This window comes from Protopterus annectens, chromosome 8.part1 (genome assembly GCF_019279795.1).
Source record: "Protopterus annectens isolate FY-2018-M chromosome 8.part1, PAN1.0, whole genome shotgun sequence".
NCBI classification, from domain to species: domain Eukaryota; kingdom Metazoa; phylum Chordata; order Ceratodontiformes; family Protopteridae; genus Protopterus; species Protopterus annectens.
The window spans coordinates 264,323,992-264,345,384 of NC_056742.1; the positions used below are offsets into that span (position 1 = coordinate 264,323,992).

General features: G+C 45.0%; 1 protein-coding gene across 2 annotated transcripts in view; it reads right to left on the bottom strand.

Annotated features, from left to right (window-relative positions):
- FANCA (FA complementation group A) overlaps nucleotides 1-21,393 on the bottom strand; it is a 2,214,801-nt gene that overhangs the window by 2,104,640 nt on the left and 88,768 nt on the right. The window lies entirely within an intron of this gene.

The window sequence follows — 21,393 nt, forward strand, 5'->3', positions numbered from 1 at the left end:
CACCGTGGCAACCAGAGGTGGTGGAATGAAGGGTTTTCCCTGTCCAGATTGTTGGTGCAAAGCCAACAACTGAGATCCTGTTTACACCTGTCTGTGAGCAAAATAGGGTGGGAAAGTGGAAGTCTCTGGAGAGACCACTGAGCAAAGAGGAGCCATTGAAAGAGCCTCATGTGTAATCTCGCTAGAGGGACCAACATAATTGTTGCTGCCATAGTCCCCAGGAGTTGGAGAACCCATCTTGCCTTCGCTCTTTTCAAGGGAAGCAGGGCATGCTCCTGCTGCTGTAAGACTCTGATCTTTCCTATGGTAGAAAGGCTCGCATTTGAACGGTGTCTAGCTCTGCACCTATAAAAATGATACGCTGTAAGGGCAACAAGGCAGATTTTTCCCAGTTCAGTGTTATGCCCAACTGCTGACAAAGAGTGATGGTAGCGTCCCTGGTTTGGATTAGTAGATGCCTGGTAGTGGCGGTGAGGAGCCAGTCGTCCAGATATGAAAACACTTGGAATCCTTGACGTCTCAAGTGAGCTGTCACCACCGCCATACACTTGGTGAACATCCTGGGGGCTATGGAGAGACCAACGGGCAGGGCTCGAAACTGAACATGACTGGCTCCCAGCCGGAAGTGTAGGTGACTCCTGGATGCCCTGTCCATTTTGATATGGTAGTAAGCATCCTTGAGGTCGATGGAGCACATCCATGCTTCTTTTCCCAACAATGGGAGAATTGACTGTAATGCGACCATATGGAACTTGGACTTTTGTACATGGTTGTTCAGTTGGCGGAGATCTAATATGGGTCTCAGGTCCCCTGCTCTTTTCGGCACCAAAAAGAATCTTGAGTAAGTCCCTAATCCGATCTGGTCTGAGGGGACATGCTGGATGGCTCCTTTTTCTAGCAGCTTTGAAACCTCTGAAGCCGCGTGATCCCTTTGACTGGGTGGGACGTCCGGGATTTTTCTGACTGGAGGGGGATCTGACGAAAAGGGGATGGCATAGCCTCCAGAAACTATTCGTAATACCCATTGGTCCTGGGTGATGCTTTGCCAGGCTTCCGGGTATAACGATATTCGACCCCCGACTGGCTCCGGAAACGCACAGTTGGGCCTCCCATTAGAAGCGACGTTAGGGAGAGCTGTGAAAGGAACCGCGGTCTCCCGAATTGCGGGGGCCCCAATGCCTCTAGAGCGGCATCTCCCTGAATAACCTCCCCTTCCTCTGCCTCTGGAGGGGGGCTCGCCTTGTGCACCGGGAAAAAACTTCTGTGATTTTTTTGAACCACATCTTTCCACCCCTCTGGGCCTTGGGGTAAGGCCGAGGGAAGGGAAAAACGGACCCCTACGGCAGACAGAGTTTTTCTCTCCTGCTCACACCTGGTGAGGGTGTTTTTCACCTTGGTTCCGAACAAAGAAGAACCGTCAAAGGGGGCGTCAGTGAATGAAGACTTGAAGGCCTCTGGGAAATCACAAAGGCGCATCCGGGCTTGCCTCCTAAGGGTGACTCCTGAGCTTGCTGCCCTACTCGCTCCCTCGGCTGCATATGAAATAAGCCACATGGAGGAGTTAACGATGGAATTGAGGGTAGACATCTGGGCGTTAACCGTCTGGGCCACCGCCTCAGGAACGTTACCCGTGAGAGTCTTTTCTACCTCCTTGAGGAGATCTCTCTGGAGCAGAGTAAAGTGAGATAAGTAGTTTAGCGACCGTAAGGTAAAGGTTGCTGACAAAAGGGTACCCTTCCCGTACAGGTTCATGGTCCTAGACTCCTTGTTAGGAGGATGGATGGAGGAAGATGTCTTGGCTAATTCCTTCTGGGTAGCCGCCACCACCACCATTGCATCCACAGGGACTCCTTTGGACAAAAACTCCTTACCCCAGGGCATCCACAGGGACTCCTTTGGACAAAAACTCCTTACCTGGGGGAGCAGACAGAAATTTATTGGGTCTCCTGGGTACGAGTTCCACAGAATCAGGGTTCTCCCACACCCTCCGACAAATTAAATCCAGCAGCTCGTCGAAGGGTGGGGACACCCAGGAGGCGAAGGGCTGAGCACCAAAGGCCTTCAGGAAGACTGACTCCTCCTCGGAGGGGGCTTTGGACGGCCAGCCACCTCTTTGTTTCAATATCTCTAGGATGTCAGAGAAAGAAACATCCTCAGAGGATGACTTGGGGAACCCCTCAGATTCCTCAAGGTCAGTATCTGCGGTGAGAGACTCATCCTGGGAGTCTATGTGCTTCCTCTTGCATGTTTTTTTTATAGGGGACTCCTCAGGCAAACACTCTGAGGAGCTCTCAGAAACTTGGGGACCACTCGTGGGGGTATCTCTAGGCCTTGGGGCTCCGCTGTCTACAGATAAGTGGTGATCAGAGACCCGCACCTGAGTGGTAGGGGACAGAATGATCGACCTGCATGATGTAGTTGACTATCTGGCCAGCGCACTCCGCATGGCCTCAAAGGCTGGCCCTCCCAAATCCGAGGACCGACCAGCCTCCAAGGCCACGACAGGAGTCGGGATTCCCCGAGCCGAGGCACCGAGTGGGAGACTAGGAACCAAGAGGTGTCCCCCTCAGGCCCGACTGAAGAATCCAGATTCCCGAATCCCGTGGACGGCACCGATGGGGTTAGAGCTGACATAGGCACCGATAAGCCCGGAGGGCCATCAGAACTGACTTAGAAGCATCACATGGAGCGGTGCATTCTGGCTCCAAAGACAGAGATGCGCTCGGAGGAATCATCGTAGAAGGTAACAGGACGGGCACGGAGCAGAGAACAATTTAGCCAAAACCGGTGACTGAAGGAGTCTCTGCACCACCCTATCAACATCCACATCTGAAAGTGTCCTGGAGGATTTGGAGGACAGGGAGGGAGATCGAGATCTCCTTTTAGGTGACACTTGTCTAGTACTGGGCGATCGGCTCCAAAGGGGTTCCAATATAATTGGAGCTGACGCCGGTTCCATCAACACCGACACATCCTGCGGCCCCGAGGACAGTGGAGATGAGGTGGTCAATGCTAGTTTGATTACTTTCTCCGGTGGCTCCGAGGAGACTGAAGGAGCCAGAGATCTCTTTTTTGATTTTGTGGATTTCGATTTTGAGCTGGAAGCAGAATCCATGGCCTCTTCGAACAAGGGTATCAAGAGTCCCTTCAGAATTAACTTATTCTTTCTTTCTTGAAGCACCCTGGGACTAAAAGCATGGCAGAAGCTGCAGGACTCCTGCAGGTGGATTGCTCCCAGACAATAAACACATACTGAAATGTCCATCGGTGATGGACATTTTGTAACCAGACTTAGAGCATTTTTTAAATCCCGAAGGGCTTGTGCTCCTTGGAATCTTTAGACATCTTGATAAAGAATCACAATTACCAATACAAAGATCACGTCACTGACCGACTGGAAAAAACAACTACAGTCACAGAATACACCACACTAAGCATGGGAACAAAATTACCACAAACCAACTGCATAAACAATCCTAAAAAAGGACACACACTAAGGCGACTAGGGCTAAAAAGCTCCAAATTAAATGGTTTTAGACCAACACTAGCACACACAACAAGGGAGACAGACACTAAAACCTCTAATTTAAATGGTTTTAGACAGAAAAAACAAACACAGGTACAAGCAAGGGGACAGACTAGGTCCTCTAACTGAAACGGGCCTAGCCCGTTGGAACAGCTAGTGGGATACCACAAAAAACAATCACACTACAGATTATGCACAAAAAACACCAAACTAGAAATAGCTATTAAAATAGCTTTTTGTTGGTCACAAATTCTCTCAAGAAGAAGAAAAAGGGTATTTAGCCACAGCCAAGAACGAGACCACGTCCGAGCTACACGAGCAGCAAACGAGATCTGGGGATATGGAGCAATGTAGCATGGGATACCATCTTAGCCCAGCCAATAGAAGACTTCGAGCTAGAAATGTTTGGCCGAGTCGGAGCCGAACCCACGGGTAAGAATATAGGCAAGATTGGACTACATAACATTAATGGTTCACAATCAACTGAGAAAACAAATGATTGGCAGAATACACAAGTGAAATCTAGGAATAGTAAAATGCAAAGGAAGAGGAAATGACATTATGTTTTGGCCAGGAATATCAAATTACACAGATCAAGTAGTGTAAAGTTCAACCATCTGCTACAGAACAATCCAAAGGAAGAAATGATAGCATTCCCATTTCCAGATTGGCCATGCAGCAGAGTGGACATATTCACTCTCATTCAATGATACTATATATCATAAATGGTTTGATTACTGCTTCAAGTTCCTGTGAAATTAATCAAACTGATATACATGAAAAGTGAAAGCATAATTAGTGCATCAAGTCTATATTGTTAAGAAAGGAATTAAGAAATGCAATACTAATGTTATCTCTGGCAATGGGCTGCCATACACAAGTCAGGAATTCAGAAGATGTGCCAAGCAGTAATTCAGATATAAAACATCTAGTCCTTGCCATCCTCAGTACAAAGTGCTAGTGTACAGAATTATGTTCAGGTGAAAGGAGTCTTTCTCCTATGAAGGTAATGGACATGGTTAGATAAGAAAAGAAAGTACTTGCAGGCAAGCCAGAGATCCCCCATGGTAAAATGTCCATTTTCTATTCTGCAAGTCTCTGATAGGATCCATCACTACCTCCAGAAGTGGGCATGAAGAACAGCATGCCTCGGCTCTTTCTTCTTTTAAGGAAAGCCTAAGCTACACCATTCGCAACAAATGCATGCCAGATGCTGCTGCTACCCTAGACAAAGAATAAGTACATTTAACAAACAGAGAATGTTAAAATCCACTTTGGAATCCCTAATGTCTCTCCTCCAGAAAGACACCGATTCCAGAATCACTTGAATTTTGTCAGCTTTTCTCAAGTTAGCATCTAAATCCACCAGACAGAATTAAAAATTACTTCGTTGAGGCAGGTAATTCAAGGATCTAAGGCATCGAGTAGCAAAAGCCGCACATTTTTGACCAGTACATCCAAAGCTTTAAATTCCTTAAGTGGGAGGGTAGCCAAATGGTGTGCCTGGTCAATGGCATCAAGTAAGAGTTTAGCCTAGAATGCGAAAATCAAAAATGACATTCCACTCCTCTGGGTATTTATAGAGGTCATCTTTCTTACACATTGAATGATCAAAATTTGGTTTTAAAGCGGCATGAAAAGCTGAGGAAAGGTTTGAAAATATGACCCAATGATCATCATATCATGCTTTCCTAAACTATTTTTATGGGCGGGAGAAAGTAAGAGAATCAACAGACTAGTCCAAAAATGAACTCAGCCCAAGTCATGTAGGATAAAGGTAGGCAGAAAGTCACATAATAAAAAGAAGTTATGTACTCACCACAACGTTCCATGTTGGTAGTCCATCTCACCCTTCATTTTTACATATGGGTTCAGAGCCGATCCGACTCGGCCGATTTATAAGCTCGAAGACTTCTGTTTGGCTCGTGGCTAAGCAGGTTTCCCATAGTGCACCAGTACAAACCCCAGATCTTGTTTGCTACTCACTAGAAGAAATAAACATAACAAACAAACCAATACTAAAGGGTTTGCATAGAAAGATAACCAAATTATTACTATCTCCAGATTCTTCCAGGATGGGGGCAGGAGGGCGGGTTGGTAAAAATGAAGGGTGAGATGGACTACCAACATGGAACATTATGGTGAGTACATAACTTCTTTATGTTGTGCAGTCCAATCTCACATTCATTTTACGTATGGGACAGCATCCCTAGCATCTTATTCTTGGGTGGCTCATTGGAAAATACTCCTGAGCACCGTGGAGCCAAAGGATGCTCTACCCCTGGAAGCTAAATCCAATTTTTAATGTGTAATAAAAGTGTGAAGGGTAGCCCACGTAGCTGTTGCACAAATATTATCAAGTGGGACCCTGGCTTGAAAGGCTGCAAAGGTAGAATGAGCCTTGATCTTGAGGGGTAAAGGTCTGCCCTCCGAACTGTAGACAAAGGCTATGCAACTAGAAATCCAATTAGTGTCACTTTAGAAACTGGTAAGCCCAATCTGGATTCAGAAAAGGAAATGAATAGTTGATCTGATTTCCTAAAATCCTTGGTCCGATGTAAATAAAAACGTAGTTGTCTATGAACGTCTAGCTGATGAAACCGGTATTCAGCTGCAATACAGTGATTAGGGAAGAAACTGGGAGTTCTATGGATTGATTTAAGGTAGCATGGGAACAAACCTTGGGGACAAAGGAGGGGTTAGTATGCAGTGACACCCTGTCTTTATGAAAGATCAAGTTAGGTGGCTTAACGGACCAGGCTTGTAACTCCGATACTCGTCTAGCTGACATGATAGCCACCAAAAACAAAGTCTTCCAAAACAAAAATTTCAATGAAGATGAGTGAGAAGGCTCAAATGGGGAAGATGTCAGTATGGACAACACAAAATTTAAATCTCAAGAAGCCACAGGTTCTTGCAGCGGTGGCCTCAACAGAGTGGCTCCTTTCAAAAAGGTCTTGTATAGCTTATGAGACATTAAATTAGTATCTGGAAACCCTAAATGGAAATGAGAAATAGCCGCCAACTGGACCCCGATAGTGGCAGCGGCAGATCCTTGCTGCAAAAGCTCAGACAGAAATTCCAAAATCACAGGGATAGAAGCAGTGTAGGGAATCTACATTCATTTTATGTGCCCAAATAGAAAATCTTTTTCATTTACTGCCATATAGTCTCCTAGTTGAAGGTTTATGGGAGGACATATGAATATATGACATTGAGGAAGATACATTGTGAAGTCTGACTAGGGATGGAACTGGAGCAGCCACGCTGTCAATTTAAGGGTGTGGATTGAGGGATGTAGCGAACCTGACATGCGAGTCAAGAGATCTGGAGCTGGGTCCAGAATCCAAGGATAGTCCAGGAGAAGAGGCTTGAGGAAGGGGAACTAAACCTGACGAGGCCAGTAAGGAGCAATGAGGATTAACTTGCATTCCAGGCGTCTGGCTTTCTGAATCACTTTGGAAATGAGAGGAAATGGAGGAAAGGCGTACAGAAGACCCAGGGACCAGTCATGAGCTAGAGCGTCTCTGGTTGTCTCCCCCGAAGGGGGAATGTGGGAAAAATGGCTGTTGCATTTGGTATTGACTGGGCTGGCAAAGAGGTCGCAGCAAGGCTGTCCCCATTTGTGGAAAATCTGTTCCGCTGTTTCCTGTTTCAGAGAGCACTCGTGAGGCAGTAGGATCGCCCAGCTGAGCTTGTTGCAACCAGAAAGCGCTGGGAAGAAATCGCCCATTCCCAAACTCGCATGGCCTCCCGACAGAGTGGGTAAGATCTGGTATCGCCCTGTTTGTTGATATACCAAACTACCGACATGTTGTCTGATTGTATCGCAATAGTCCCAAGAGGAAGAATATCTTGAAGTGCTTGCAACGCCAGGAGCACCGCCCTCATCTCCAGAACATTGATATGCAGGTGAGCCTTGTGTTCTTGCCATGGGCCTTGGACAGTCCTGCTGAGATAATGCCCCCCCACCTGATCTGGGAGGCATCCATGGTCACAGTGGCAACGGGTTGAGCAGGAACAAAGGAGGCACCCGTCGTCAACTAGTTGGGTGCTATCCACCAAAGGAGGTCCTCCTTGCATGATTCCGTCAGCAAAATAGGGTGACTCAGCAGAAGATATTGGAAGGACCATTGGGAAGACAAAAGTCACTGGAGAATTCTCATGTGCAACCTGGCTAATGGTACTAATAGGATGGTGGATGCCGTAGTACTGAGGAGCTGAAGAACCCACTTTGCTTTGACTTTTCGCAACGGGAGAAAACAATGAATTTGAAAGATTAAATTTTGTGCCCTTTCAGCGGGGAGACTAGCGGTCATGATCACTGTGTCTACCTCTGCGCCTATAAAGATCACCGATTGCGAGGGCAGTAATGCAGATTTTTCCCAATTTATGGAAATCCCTAACTGAGCACAAAGATGAACAGTGGCGTCCCTGTTTTGGAGAAGTAGATGCCTGCTGGGGGCGGTCAGCAGCCAGTCGTCCAAATACGGAAACACCTGGAATCCCTGATGTCTCAGGTGAGCTGTCACTACTGCCATGCATTTGGTAAACATCCTGGGGGTGTGGTGAGACAAAAGCGCAGAGCACAAAACTGATAGTGACTGGCTCCCAGCCATAAGCGTAGATGGCTCCTGGATGCCTTGTCCATTTTTATATGGTAGTAGGTGTTTTGGAGAACTATTGAGCACATCCAATAGTCTTTCCCCAACAATGGGAGTACTGACTGCAGTGTTACCATCCGAAACTTGTCCTTCCTCATGGTTTCATTTAATCTGCTGAGGTCCAATATCGGCCTCCAGTCTCCTGTTCGTTTTGGTGCTAAAAAGAACCTGGAGTAAATTCCGGATCCTATCTGGTCTGCTGGGACAGATTGGATGACTCTTTTTAAGAGAAACTTGTTGATCTCCACAGTTGCCTGATCCCTGTGATTGGGTGGTACATCTGGGATCTTCTTGGGAACAAACAGTGGAAGGGAAAAGGGTATGATATAGCCTCTGGTAACAACTCTTTGTACCCACTTGTCTTGAGTGATACTTAGCCAGACTTCTGGATACAAAGAAATGCAACCCCCGACCGGCCGCAGAGAAACGCAGTCGGGCCCCACATCAGAAGCACTGAGAAGGCCGTCCCCGAAAGGAATCACGGTCTTGTTGGCAATGCGGACCACCCATGCCTCTAAGGCGACGTCTCCCATTTCCTCCTCCTCCTCTGCTTCTGAAGGAGGGTCCACCCTGTGTGTCCGGAAAGACCCTCCGGGACTTCTTGAACCACATTTTACTGCCCCTTTGACCTTTGGGGTATGGCCGAGAGGAAACAGTAAAAAGTACTCCCACAGCAGAGAGCGTCTTTCCATCTTGCTCACACCGAGTGAGTGTGTCCTTCACCTTAGATCCAAACAATGAGGAACCATCAAAAGGGGCATTGGTGAAAGTGGACTTGAACTGTTCCGCAAAATTACACAAGCACATCCAGGAGTGACTCCTTAGGGCAAATCCTGAACCCACTGCTCTACTCGCTCCATCAGCCGCATACGAAATAAGCCGCATGGAGGAGTTTACTATAGAATTTAGGGTGGACAACTGAGCAGAAATCTTGTCAGGGACTCCCTCAGTACATGTACCCTGTACAGAATCTCCTAACTCCTTGAGGAGATCCCTCTGCAATCTCGTGAAGTGAGTGAGATAGTTCAACAATCGAAGAGTAAATGCCAGTGAACTGAAAACACGCTTCCCATACCTGTCCATCTGTCGAGACTCCTTATTCGGTGGATGGACAGAAGAAGTCTCAGCAAGCTACTTCTTAGTGGCCGCCGCCACCACCATGGCATGTATGGGGACTCCTTTGGCCAAAAATTATTTTTCTGGAGGGGCAGAAAGAAACTTGTTGGGCCTCCTAGGGGCTGGCTCCATGGCATCAGGAGTATCCCACACCTTTCGACTAACTAAATCCATGAGTTCGTCACAATGTGGAGACACCCAAGTGGCAGAAGGTTGAGACCCGAAAGCCTTCAGGTACACCGACTCCTCATCAGAAGGGTTGACAGTGGGCCAGCTGCACCTCTGCTCAAGGATCTCCAGGATGTTCACGAAGGAGACATCATCAGAGGATGACTTGGGGAACCCTTCTGACTCCTCGAGGTCAGTGTCAGATGTCAAAGACTCATCCTGGGAGTCAACATGCTTTCTTTTGCATGTTTTTTTCCTAGGGGGCTCCTCAGAAGGGTATACCGGGGAGGTCACGGAAGAGTGGGGGGCCACCAGCCGACCAGCCGGTGGCTCCTGAGGCTGAGGGTCTCTGCTGTCTCTGGAGAGAGTAGGGGCTGAGACATAAGTGGGTGCCCTAGGGGGAAGAGTGCTGGTACCTTTGGTGGCAACTGGTGATTTGGACAGTATGCTCCGCATTATCTCAAATGCCGACCTCTCCGGCTCCGAGGACCTCCCCTGCTCCGAAGAGACAGAATGCCATCGGCGCCAGAGTTATCAGCTCTGAGATATGCGCAGGGTCCAAACTTACCCTATCCGAAGTGCCAAGAGGGAGGCTCATAACCGAAGACCAATTCCAACCTTCTCTGTCTGCGCCGACCGGAGAGCTTCGGCCCTTGGACACAACAGGCGACACTGAAAGTGTTGGAGCAGAACCCGGCTCCAAAGCAAATGGAAGTGGAGCTGGAGCCTATGGTTCCACCAATGGCACCAAGCCCTCCGACTCAGACAGATCAGCTTGGCTCGGAGGAGGAATAATAATCGAGGGTATATAACAGGTTCCAAAAGCTCTGGAACCGAATGGATCAGAGCCAACAACAATTTAGATAGATCAGACGACTTCAGCAGTCTCAGCACCATCCTCTTCACATCTTCTTCCAAAAAGCTACTGGAAGAGCTGGAGGACATAGTCGGGGATCTTGATCTTGAGGAATAGGAGGTTCCATAAATTCAGTGGTCTGCTCCGACAAACTAGGAACCGACCCTGTCACCACAATGCTCCTCTCAGTCGGCTCCGAAGGCAGTGGAGCCGATGAGGCCGATTTTGCCACTTTAGGAGGTGGCTCCGAAACACCAGCCGTTGCCAGAGAAGGTCTTTTCGAAGACTTAGATTTAGTGGACTTGGAAGAAGAGGAAGAGCTAGACAAGGCTTCCTCAAAGGCAGGCTTTAACAGACTCTTTAGAATAAGCTTGTTCCTTCTCTCCTGTAACACTAGGGGAGAAGAATGGCAAAACAAGCAAGGCTCTTGCAAATGGATGGCCCTAAGCAATAGACATATAGGCAATGACCATCCGTCAGTGACATTTTTTGGGAGCACTTTATGTATTTTTTGAAGCCCGAAGGCTTGTGCTCCATAACCTCTTTAGACATAAAGTACAGTTTTGTACCTACCATAAATGTAGATGTTCGAGGATCCCATTGCTGCAGTCCTTACTATTGGGTATAGTCCGCATCCAGTCGGCCCGAATACCAGAGTATAAGGCTGACGTCGGTCAGGGCGCATTAGACTGACGTCAGTACGTCAGGGTACTAATGCGCATGACCGACGTCATATCCTCAGTCTTTTCTTGCCCCAGATGTCAGAAGACCCTAAAAAGACAAGGCCCAAAATACCTGCACCAAAAACATGTACAATATATACAAGAATATATACAAAAATATAAGCATGTAACCTCACCTACACAACCACCCCTAAACACAGAGGGGAAGGAGGGAGGGTAAATTGGACTGCAGCAATGGGATCCTCGAACATCTACATTTATGGTAGGTACAAAACTGTACTATGTTCTTCGTTCCCCATTGCTGCAGTCCTTACTATTGGGTAGAATCCCAAAGCAGAGGTAAGGGAGGCTGGCAAATCATAAAGAAGCAGGAGCTGACAACATGCCTTGCAAAACAGCTGTGGCAAAACCAGCCCTAGACTTAGAGTAGATAGGAAGGTGGTAATGCTTAGAGAAAGTATGCACTGAACTCCAAGTAGCTGCTTCCAAAATATCCTTAGTTGCCACCCCCCTTAGAAATGCTGTAGAAGTGGCAGTAGCCCTAGCGGAATGAGGCCTAATCCCAGCTGGAATCTCCTTGCCATGATGGGAATAACAAAATGCAATGCAAAAGCCAATCCACCTAGAAATAGTTTGTTTTGACACAGGCTTGCCCTGTGAACTCAAAGCAAAAGAAACAAACAACTGCTGAGACTGCCTAAAATCCTTAGTCCTGCTTAAATAATAACGCAATTGCCTGTGTACATCTAAAGTGTGCAAAATCTTTTCCCCTTTATTTTGGGGGTCTGCATAAAAAGTAGGCAAATGAATAGTTTGGTTTAAAGCCACACTAGAAACCACCTTAGGCATAAAGGAAGGATTAGTACGTAATGATACCCTATCCTTATGGAAAATCAAAATGGCTCTACTGCCATAAGGGCCTGCAACTCAGACACCCTTCTTGCAGAAGTAATAGCCAACAGAAAAGCAGTCTTCCATGACAAGTATTTCAATTCAGCAGTAGCCGCAGGCTCAAAAGGTTGTAGAGTAAGTTTTTCCAACACAAAATTGAGATCCCAAGCAGGAGTAGGAGCTCTACGTGGGGGTCTTATATTCTTTGCCCCTCTAAGAAACTGCTTGAACAAAGGATGTGAAAACAATGGTGGGTCACAATCATAGTGAGCTGAAATTGCTGCAGCATGAATCTTAATGGAAGAGAAGGACAACCCTTTGTCCAATAACTCAGTAAGGTATTGAAGAGCCACACTCAAATTAGGCTCAGAAACCTGCAAATTCTTTGCTGTACTCCAAAATAAAAATCTCTTCCATTTTTCTGCGTACACTTTCCTTGTACTAGGTCTTCTAGCTTCCATAATCACATTTAAAACTTGTTGAGGAAGTTGAGACCTGCTGTGTTTCAACACAGAATATGCCAGGCTGTTAGATGAAGAGAGTGAAGCTTGACATTGAGCAGATGACCATCCTTCTGAGATAACAGATGAGGAATCAGAGGTAAAGGCCATGGAGGCTTCCTTACCAGACTCCGTAGTAGTGGGTACCAGTGTTGCGAGGCCAATCTGGAGCTATCAAAATCATCCTTGGCCTGTCTTGTCTGACCTTTAATAGTACCTTTGGAAGAAGAGGCAGAGGAGGAAAGGCATACACATGAAGGTTTTTCCAACTGAAAGACAGAGCATCCACTTTCCAAGCTGTGTGATGAAACCCCTTTGTGCAATACTGTGGCAGCTGGTGGTTTAGTGGAGAAGCGAACAGATCTATGTCTGGAGTTCCCCATGACACTGTCAATTTTGAAATACATGAAGATCCAGTTTCCACTCGTGGGGATCCATGATTTGTCTGCTTAACACATCTGCTAAGGAGTTCTGTGCTCGGCAGAAACCTTGCCTGAAGAGTTAGTTGCAAGCTTAGCGCAGTGTCCCATAAAATCATTGCTTGCCTGCATAGAGGATAAGAATGTGTTCCCCCTTGCTTGTTGATGTACCACATGACAGTTGTGTTGTCTGTTAGAAGCAACACCTGCCCTGGAAGAAGTAACTCCTTGAAAGCCATTAATGCAAACTGGACTGCTAACATCTCCTTCATGTTGATCTGTAGATGCTGTAGTCTGGCAGGCCACTTGTCTTGTATCCACTTTCCATTTAGATGAGCTCCCCAAGCAATGTCCGAGGCATCTGTCGTTAAAATCTGACTCGCCTCTGGCCGGGTCACAGAGAGTCCCTTGTTTAGGTGACATTCCTGAGCCCACCACAAAAATTCTTTTTGAAGGCAAGGTATTATTTGAATGACAGTGTCCAAATCCTGGCAGTGCTGTGTCCATACATTTTGAGATACCATTGTAGCTTCCTCATATGCAGTTTGGCATTGGGAAGCACCAGAATACAAGATGCCATGAACCCTAATGCTTGAAGGACTGTCCTTGCAGTCAGCACGGACTGATGAGATAGTTGATGGAAGTAAAGTGATAGACTCTTTTGTTTGTCCGGGGTTAAAAAGGCCATCTGGGCTGCTGTTTTCAGTCTCACACCCAGAAAGCACATGTCTTGAGAGGGTACTAGACTGGACTTTATTTCGTTCACAGAATACCCTAGGCATCTTAGCACTGCTATAACATGTTCCAGATGCTGTAGAAGGTCCTCCTTTTCTTGAGCCAGAATCAGGCAGTCGTCCAAGTAAGGATAGATTTGAATTCCTTGAAGCCTGAAGTAAGCTATCACTGGAGCCAGAACCTTTGTGAATACTCTGGGCAGTAGATAAGCCAAAGGGCAATGCAGAGAACTGATAATGAGAATTTCCAGCTCGAAACCGCAGATACTTCCTGCAACTTAGCCTTATAGGCACATGAAGGTAAGCTTCCTTGAGATCTAAAGTTACCATCCAGTGATCTTTGCCCAGCAGAGGTAAAAGCTGTTGTAACGTCAACATCTTGAACTTGGGAATGTCCAGAAAAGTGTTGAGGAGAGATAAATCCAAAATTGGTCTCCACGTGTTCCCCTTCTTTGGTACTAGGAACAGGCGAGAATAAAATCCTAGGCCCCTTTCTGATACAGGGACTGGCTGAATGGCCCCTATCTGGAGTAACTGAGAAACTTGCTTGTGAGCCTCCTTTCTTTGCGGAGGAGGAACGTCTGGCATGCCTTTGAAAGGGGGCATTGTATGGAAATAAAATCTGTAACCGTGGTGAATGATATCCAGCACCCATTTGTCTTGAGTAATTAAATCCCAATTTTCTTTGAAAAGAGACAGTCTTCCTCCCAAAGGAGCTGCCAGACAGGAATCTACTGGCAGCAGAAAAAACAGGTCATTGGGTCTGTTTACGAAAGGACTGACCCCTGCCCTCACCAGAAGTCTGAGCAGGTGAACTCCCTGTTCTAGGCCGAAAAGAACCTTGAGCCCTGCCCCTACCACGTCTAGACCTACCCCTAGACTGGGAATCATAAGCAGGATATGTCCACCCCTTAGCAGGCCAATTTCTACTAAACTTCGGTGGCTGCACCTGCAAAAAATCTTTAACAGTTTGCATAGACTTAGCTTTGTCCTCCATTTTCTTTAAAACTGCTTCCACAGGCAATCCAAACAACACATCAGACTGTAAAGGAGCATCCAAAATCCTTGTCTTAACATGCTCAGCTAAATTCTGATCCTTCAACCAGGCATGCCTGCGAAGAACAGAACTAGTAGCAGCCACCCTCGAGGAGGCCTGTACAGCATCAAAACCACATTGCAAAGAATGCTTACCCACTTGTTCAGACACATGAACCAAATCCAGCAACTCTTTACACTCAATACCTTCCGCCAAAGCATCCACCTTAGATTTCAATTGTGAAAGGAGATAATTCTGATATTTTAGCATGTGAAACTGACAATTCAATGCTCTCATGGCTAGAGTGGAAGAAGTATACACTTTCTTTCCCCACCTATCCAAAGCCCTTGCCTCTTTATCAGTGGGAACAGGATTTTTAACCACAGAAGCTTTAACACCTTTAGGCCCTTGAGAAATAGTTTCTGGGTCCGCCCTAGGACTCTTAAACAAATACTTATGAGCTTCAGGCACCCTATAATACCTATCAGGCTTAACAGGAGCAGGAGGCAAAGAGTCAGGGTTCAGGAAGCCTCTGCAAAACATCTTCCACCACATTCAACACAGGAGGAATAGCTAAGGGCCTATGCTGGGGTAAAAACAAGAATTCCCTAAGCCTTTTCCTGGAATCAGAGTAATCCTGGCCTTCCCATTTAAAGTGCTCCCTCATGGAATGCAGAGTCTCTGAAAATGAGAAATCCTCAGGAGGTGAAGCTGTAGGAGTGGAATCATCCACATCAGAATCAGAATAAGTAGGATACTCCTGCAAGTCTTCCGCAGAAGACTCTGAAGCCTCTGAACACTGTTCAAAACTATCAAACTCCGGTTCCACCCTAGGCCTCTTATCAGGCGGGGGCATAGAACCTCTAATCATAGAAATCAAATCTTCTGCCATTTTAAGCATATGTTTCTTAGGTACAGAACCCGAAATGCTAGGAGAAGCCCCCACTGAAGCTGAACTAGGCCTACCTCTCAAAGAAGTTTTGGCAACAGAAGGAGAGGCTCTAACTACCTTGGGAAGAGAGGGAAGAACAGTCACCTGAGAAGCCCCCTCAGCCTGGCCTACCTCCTGAGAAGGCACATCCTGTAACAGTAAAGTGTCTGCCTGGGACTCCATGGAAACTCCTGGCAAAACCTCTGGCTCCACTGAGCCTTCTAAAGAACCGACGTCCGGGACTGCCGGTTCATCAACCCTAGGCTTCGCTGTTTTGTCCTTGCGCTTCTTGGACGAAGCGCCGGAGCATCCGACGGCATTTTATAATTGCAACGCTTCCCAAACACTAACCTGGCACAGTCTAACCTCCTCTTAATAGTGCGTTTGTTAAACCTAGCACAAGAGCGGCAACCAACAACGTCGTGCTCAGGCCCTAAACAAGGTATACACAAGGTATGGTAATCCCTATGAGGTATCTGTTTCCCACAAGAAATACAGTTATTCACTTTTTCTGACATCCGGTAAAATACTGAGGCAAGAAAAAACCAAAATGTTCCCCAACGGGGTACTTAGCCAACTCTGTTTCGGTCTGAAACTCCGGTTTCGGAAATATTTCAGAACGCCAACCTGCACTCGCAAAACTGCTTCTGCATCGGACCATGCGGCAAAAAAGACTGAGGATATGACGTCGGTCATGCGCATTAGTACCCTGACGTACTGACGTCAGTCTAATGCGCCCTGACCGACGTCAGCCTTATACTCTGGTATTCGGGCCGACTGGATGCGGACTATACCCAATAGTAAGGACTGCAGCAATGGGGAACGAAGAACATCACACAGGCAAAGACAGAAGAGAGAAAAGTAAAAGGGAGGACTAGGTCCTCTAACTAAAATGGCCTAGTCCAGAAAAGGTAACAGCTAGGTCTTCTAACTTAAACAGGTCAGCCAAAAAACTCACACACACAGAAAAACCTTATTACACTAAGGAAACTGAACAGGAGTTTCAAACAGCAAACTCCACTACAATAGAAAATATCAAACATCAGCGGATAACCGCCAAAACCAAACTGCTCTACAAAAACGCAGACCAGAACAAACACTAGCGATTATCAAACTATCTATAACTGGTACACAGGATACCACAAAGCACACTCACAGGCCAAAGGCCAACGCTTGCCCCAAGGGGTGCAAAGGAGCTAATTACCTAAAAATTAGCTAACCTATACTAACAAATACTAATGCAAATACTATTATACTACACTACTTATAAGTTTAAACAAGATTTTAAGTAATATAAATAGCAAAAAGTTAACACTTAGCCAGAGCCAAGAGAAGCACAACCGAACTCGTCGACGTGGCAAATGAGATTGCGGGTTTGTACTGGTGCACTATGGGATACCTGCTTAGCCACGAACCAACCAGACGTCTTCGAGCTTATAAAATCGTCCGAGTCGGAGCCGAGGATCGGCTCCGAACCCATACGTAAAAATGAAGGTGAGACTGGACTACACAGCATTGTCTATTTTGGAGACGAGGACCCCAGTTCTCTCAGATTCCTCTCCTTATGAAGACTCAAAGGAGAAACCAGATATCCTCATCATCCTAGCACTAGTGTGTGGCCTGTTCTAGTCTAGTATCTTAGACACAAAAACAGAGGCAGGGATATGCTGGTTGGTAGGTAGGTTCAAAGTTTAAAAGGAAGACATATCAGAGGCAGGAGCCCTGCACAAGAAGTGCTGTGCAGAGTCATGTACTGGAGTCAAGTTGTATTCCCTACAGGTGTTCTCCCACCCCTCCAAGTGGTAACAGAGGTAACATGCTCACAGGTTCAACTCTGATGGGCCAACATAGATCCCTCCAATCAACAGCAGGAGCACCCTTAACACCGGCAAGTCAGTCATGGAAACAGGGTCTGGGAAAGTCAGGAGGCCAAAGACCAAACTCAGTGTGCACATTAAGGGAGCTATGAGTCCATTCAAAGTACAAAGGGGAACTACCCATGGGTTTCAACACATGAGGTACAACACCTAAACCGTGGTATATACTCCTCAAAACTGTAGCCAGGGAAATCCTTCTCCAATCCCCTTGTTGGCTGTCAGCTGTTGATGAGCACAAGCTCAATTCCTGACTAGCTAAGGAAGACAGAACACCCACTGAAGGAATCAGGACCATTATGATGAAGACCTTGCTGAACTAGACTATATCTAATGTGTTGCCCCCAGCACCTGCATGGGATCAGTGAGGGGTGTAGCAAACAAATTCCAATTTGTACTCACAAGCTTTTAGTGCTACCCCCCCCCCCAGATACCTATCACTTAAAAATGAACACATCTCTCAAAATGCTGCTCCACAAGCAATTAATAAATGCAATTAACATCGCACCCATTGTTAGAGGCATTCATGTAGACAGATGTAGGCATAATATGACTGAAAAAAGCCATGCTGATGTGATGCTCAGAAAAAAAAAATTACTCAGTAGAGCACAGAGTATGCCTGGTCACACTTGGGATCAGACAAGTTATATAACCACCAGTACGTACAATCATCTTGCTCATCCTGAGGAAGGCAATGAGCATCTCCTACACCAGATGGTTGGGTTTACTCTTCAAGACTTGTTGCTGTTTCCTGATATTATGCTCTCTCCTGAAGCAATACAGTCAGCACCAGAGTGGGTTTCAACTGGTGACCTAACAATTGCAAGTGTTTTAGCTTCCTCTACATCACACACACACAAACTATCATCAGGAAATATGCTGAGAGCAAGTTCCAAACTCTGTGCTGCACAGGGATAAAGCCATGACTATGACCAAAGTTTGATTACAGGCAGGGGAAAATGGGAGCGAGTTGTTGTTAGCTAGCCCATCCTGCATGAAGGGAGACAGCTCTGGCGTGTCACTTGGGTGAATCCTAGAGGATGCCTCCCACCCAGAACAACAAAATGGCCAAGCTGGGGGAGTCATCAGGTAATGTCCTCTCTGGAAACAAAATAAATAAATAAACAAACACCGAGCCACTGGGTAAAGTCCTGAGGTAAGATGGTAAAATAGAACTGTGTGACATTATTAAATTTAGACGAAGACTGCAGTCATGGTATATATCAAAAGCAGGCATGCAGAACCCCAAAATGGAGATAGAGAATTAATTATGTTGAGGAGAGGGTCCTGAAAGAGAAACTGCCAGTCATTATTACTAGCAATACGACCTCAGCATATTGGTTGGGCCAAGTTCACCTTCCACCAAGCCTTCAGTTTCTCAGTGGTTGCTGGAGACCAAACCCACAGCAAACCTCTAAAGAATACAAGTTGAACTACTGCTCTAGCTCTCCTTTCCATAAATAATTCATTTAAAGTGAGACAGTCTGCAGCCCAGAAAGACATCTTGTCACTACACCAGTGAGCCACTCACTTGAGAAACAGCCTAATAGGAGTCACAGTAACATTTCTTAAGGCTGTGGGGGAAGTACTCTGCAGAACTGCATAGAGATACAATTTATGTTAATACAAAACTTCTTCCAAATGTCACAGGCTTCAATTTAAAACAGGAAACATTAAGCACTTCATACAAGTTGAGATTATCATCAATGTTGGTCTCAGTTTGACAAAACGTAAAACTAATTTAAAATATACAACTCTCAAGTTTGAAAAATGATACCAAACCAATCTGGCATATGTACGTGTTTCTTGTATAAACAAAAAAAAATCTTTATTAAATTATCACTTATGACATAGGCAACCAAATATTTATATACATTAAAACAAATAATATTGGCATAATTTTAGTTGCAAACATTATACATCACTTGTATTCTATCCAGCCACAGTCAGTCAAACATTACATAGATCAGTCCCTACATGATTCTTCCCACAATTCCCATTTTTTTTCCTAATTTGCTCCTACCCTTTTCTGAAGATCCCATTTACAGTTGTTTTAACTGTTACTATATTCATGGCTTCTAGTACAGTTGCTTTAGACTTTGATTTCCATTTTCTAGTAATTGCTTTAGCAACCACATATAAATGCTTTAAGGAGAACTACAAAAAACTGAAACTGCTACTATTCTGTCAAATAAAAATACACAAGTTGTACTAAAGCTCACCGAATCAAGATAAAACTGAAGTGCAACTCATAAAAGAAAATGTGCAAAATGGTACGTAGATGAGCATTTGCTACTGTGAAAATGTATTACACTTCTAAAACTAATCTAAACTTTGCTTCTTCATGTACAATCTAATGTTTCTTGGAAGTTTTTAACAATAGGTCACATGATTACTTATATCTTATTCAGAAAAAAGATTGTTGGGACATTCCACAGCCCCCAAAGTGTGCAAATGTGGAAGCAGGATAGGCATTTTCTAAATTCAAACTAAAGCCACACTAAATCCAGTTTAAGGACTTAATAAATTAAATTAACAAGAGTTACAGAAGCTACATGAGTGATTTCACTATCTCCTGGAGCACACACTTGGGGCAGAGCTCAAGCTGCAGATCTAGTGCTTGCAAGGACCTCTCAGCTTTAGCTCTATTTTGAGCTTAGAAGCCAGAAAAAGTAAATTGCACTATAAATCATTTCAGTCGGAAATAGAGAGTTTGTCAGCCAATTCAAATTATTTAAGTAGCATATATAGATATTTCAAATGAAGGGTAGTGTATGCCACACCTTTAAACTGCCCAGAGTTCTGCACAATGTTCAGGTTTTTTTCTCATATCGTTAGTCTGCTCTTCATAACATTTGTGATTTTTTTGCTATATCATTGAAGACTGGGCACAATATAATTACAGACATTTGAGTTTCTGACTTCATCTCTTTCTAAAAATACATGCTAACACAATTACCCAATCAACTTTCTAAGTTTGTAAGAGCAATATTTAAAAATTGTCTCTATTTTTGAGGCTTTGTACTCCCAATTCTTTTTGGCTTTGTCCCAATTTCTTGGGCCACAAGGCTGACAGCAGACCCATAAAATTTTTAACTGAAAATTGGTTTCCAAATAAGTAATTTTCTTGGTGGGGGGGGGGTTCATCAGTGCCTCATAACCAAACTCATTTATTCAAACTTCAAGGTTAGAAAAACTCACAGTCACTCCTCTCAACTATACAGAGTTTTGCAGAATGTCCAGATTTTTGCCTCATATTTTTGGTTTCTCATAAAATAGTGATTTTCTGGCAAATGTGCAAATTACTGAGGGTTAAAGTCAGAAAATGACAGACATTTAAGTTTCAGACTTCATACTCTTCAGAAAATTCATGCTAATGCAAAACCTGTTATTCTATCAATTTTCTAAGTTTGTAACAGCAATATTTAAAAAGTGTCCCAATTTTTGGGGCTTGTCCTCCCATTATTGATGGCTTTCTACAGATTTCTTGCTCTAAGAGGTTGAGAGGTATGCTCACAGTAAGAAAAATTCATTTAAAAACTGGGTCAGCCCACACTCTTAACTGAATCTTGTACTCCCAAAATTAACTACATATTGTATTAAAATAACCTCTATGGAAGAGGGTAAAAGGTTCCAACATGGCTATCAACAAATTAGGCAAGACTATAAAAGTTAATAATAATGCCACAGACAGCAAGTAGATACCTGCAAAGTAGAGGGGAATAACAGTAAATCAAATGAGTGAACGAATGAAAGAAATACAAGCAAAGCAGGATAGAGTACTAAAAGGAAACCTGAATGCAGGCATCAGTAATGGAAGGCAAGCTCACCAGTTTATAAAAAAAGCAAAATCTATGCACAAATGGAAAAATACTTGCAAGAAAATGAAAATGTAAAAAGTCTGAAAACACATGGTAGCACAATGGAAAGGAAGGAATGGGATATGCTGAGGATAGTAACAGCTGTGCTGGAAACACTAAACAAGTATTCAGCGT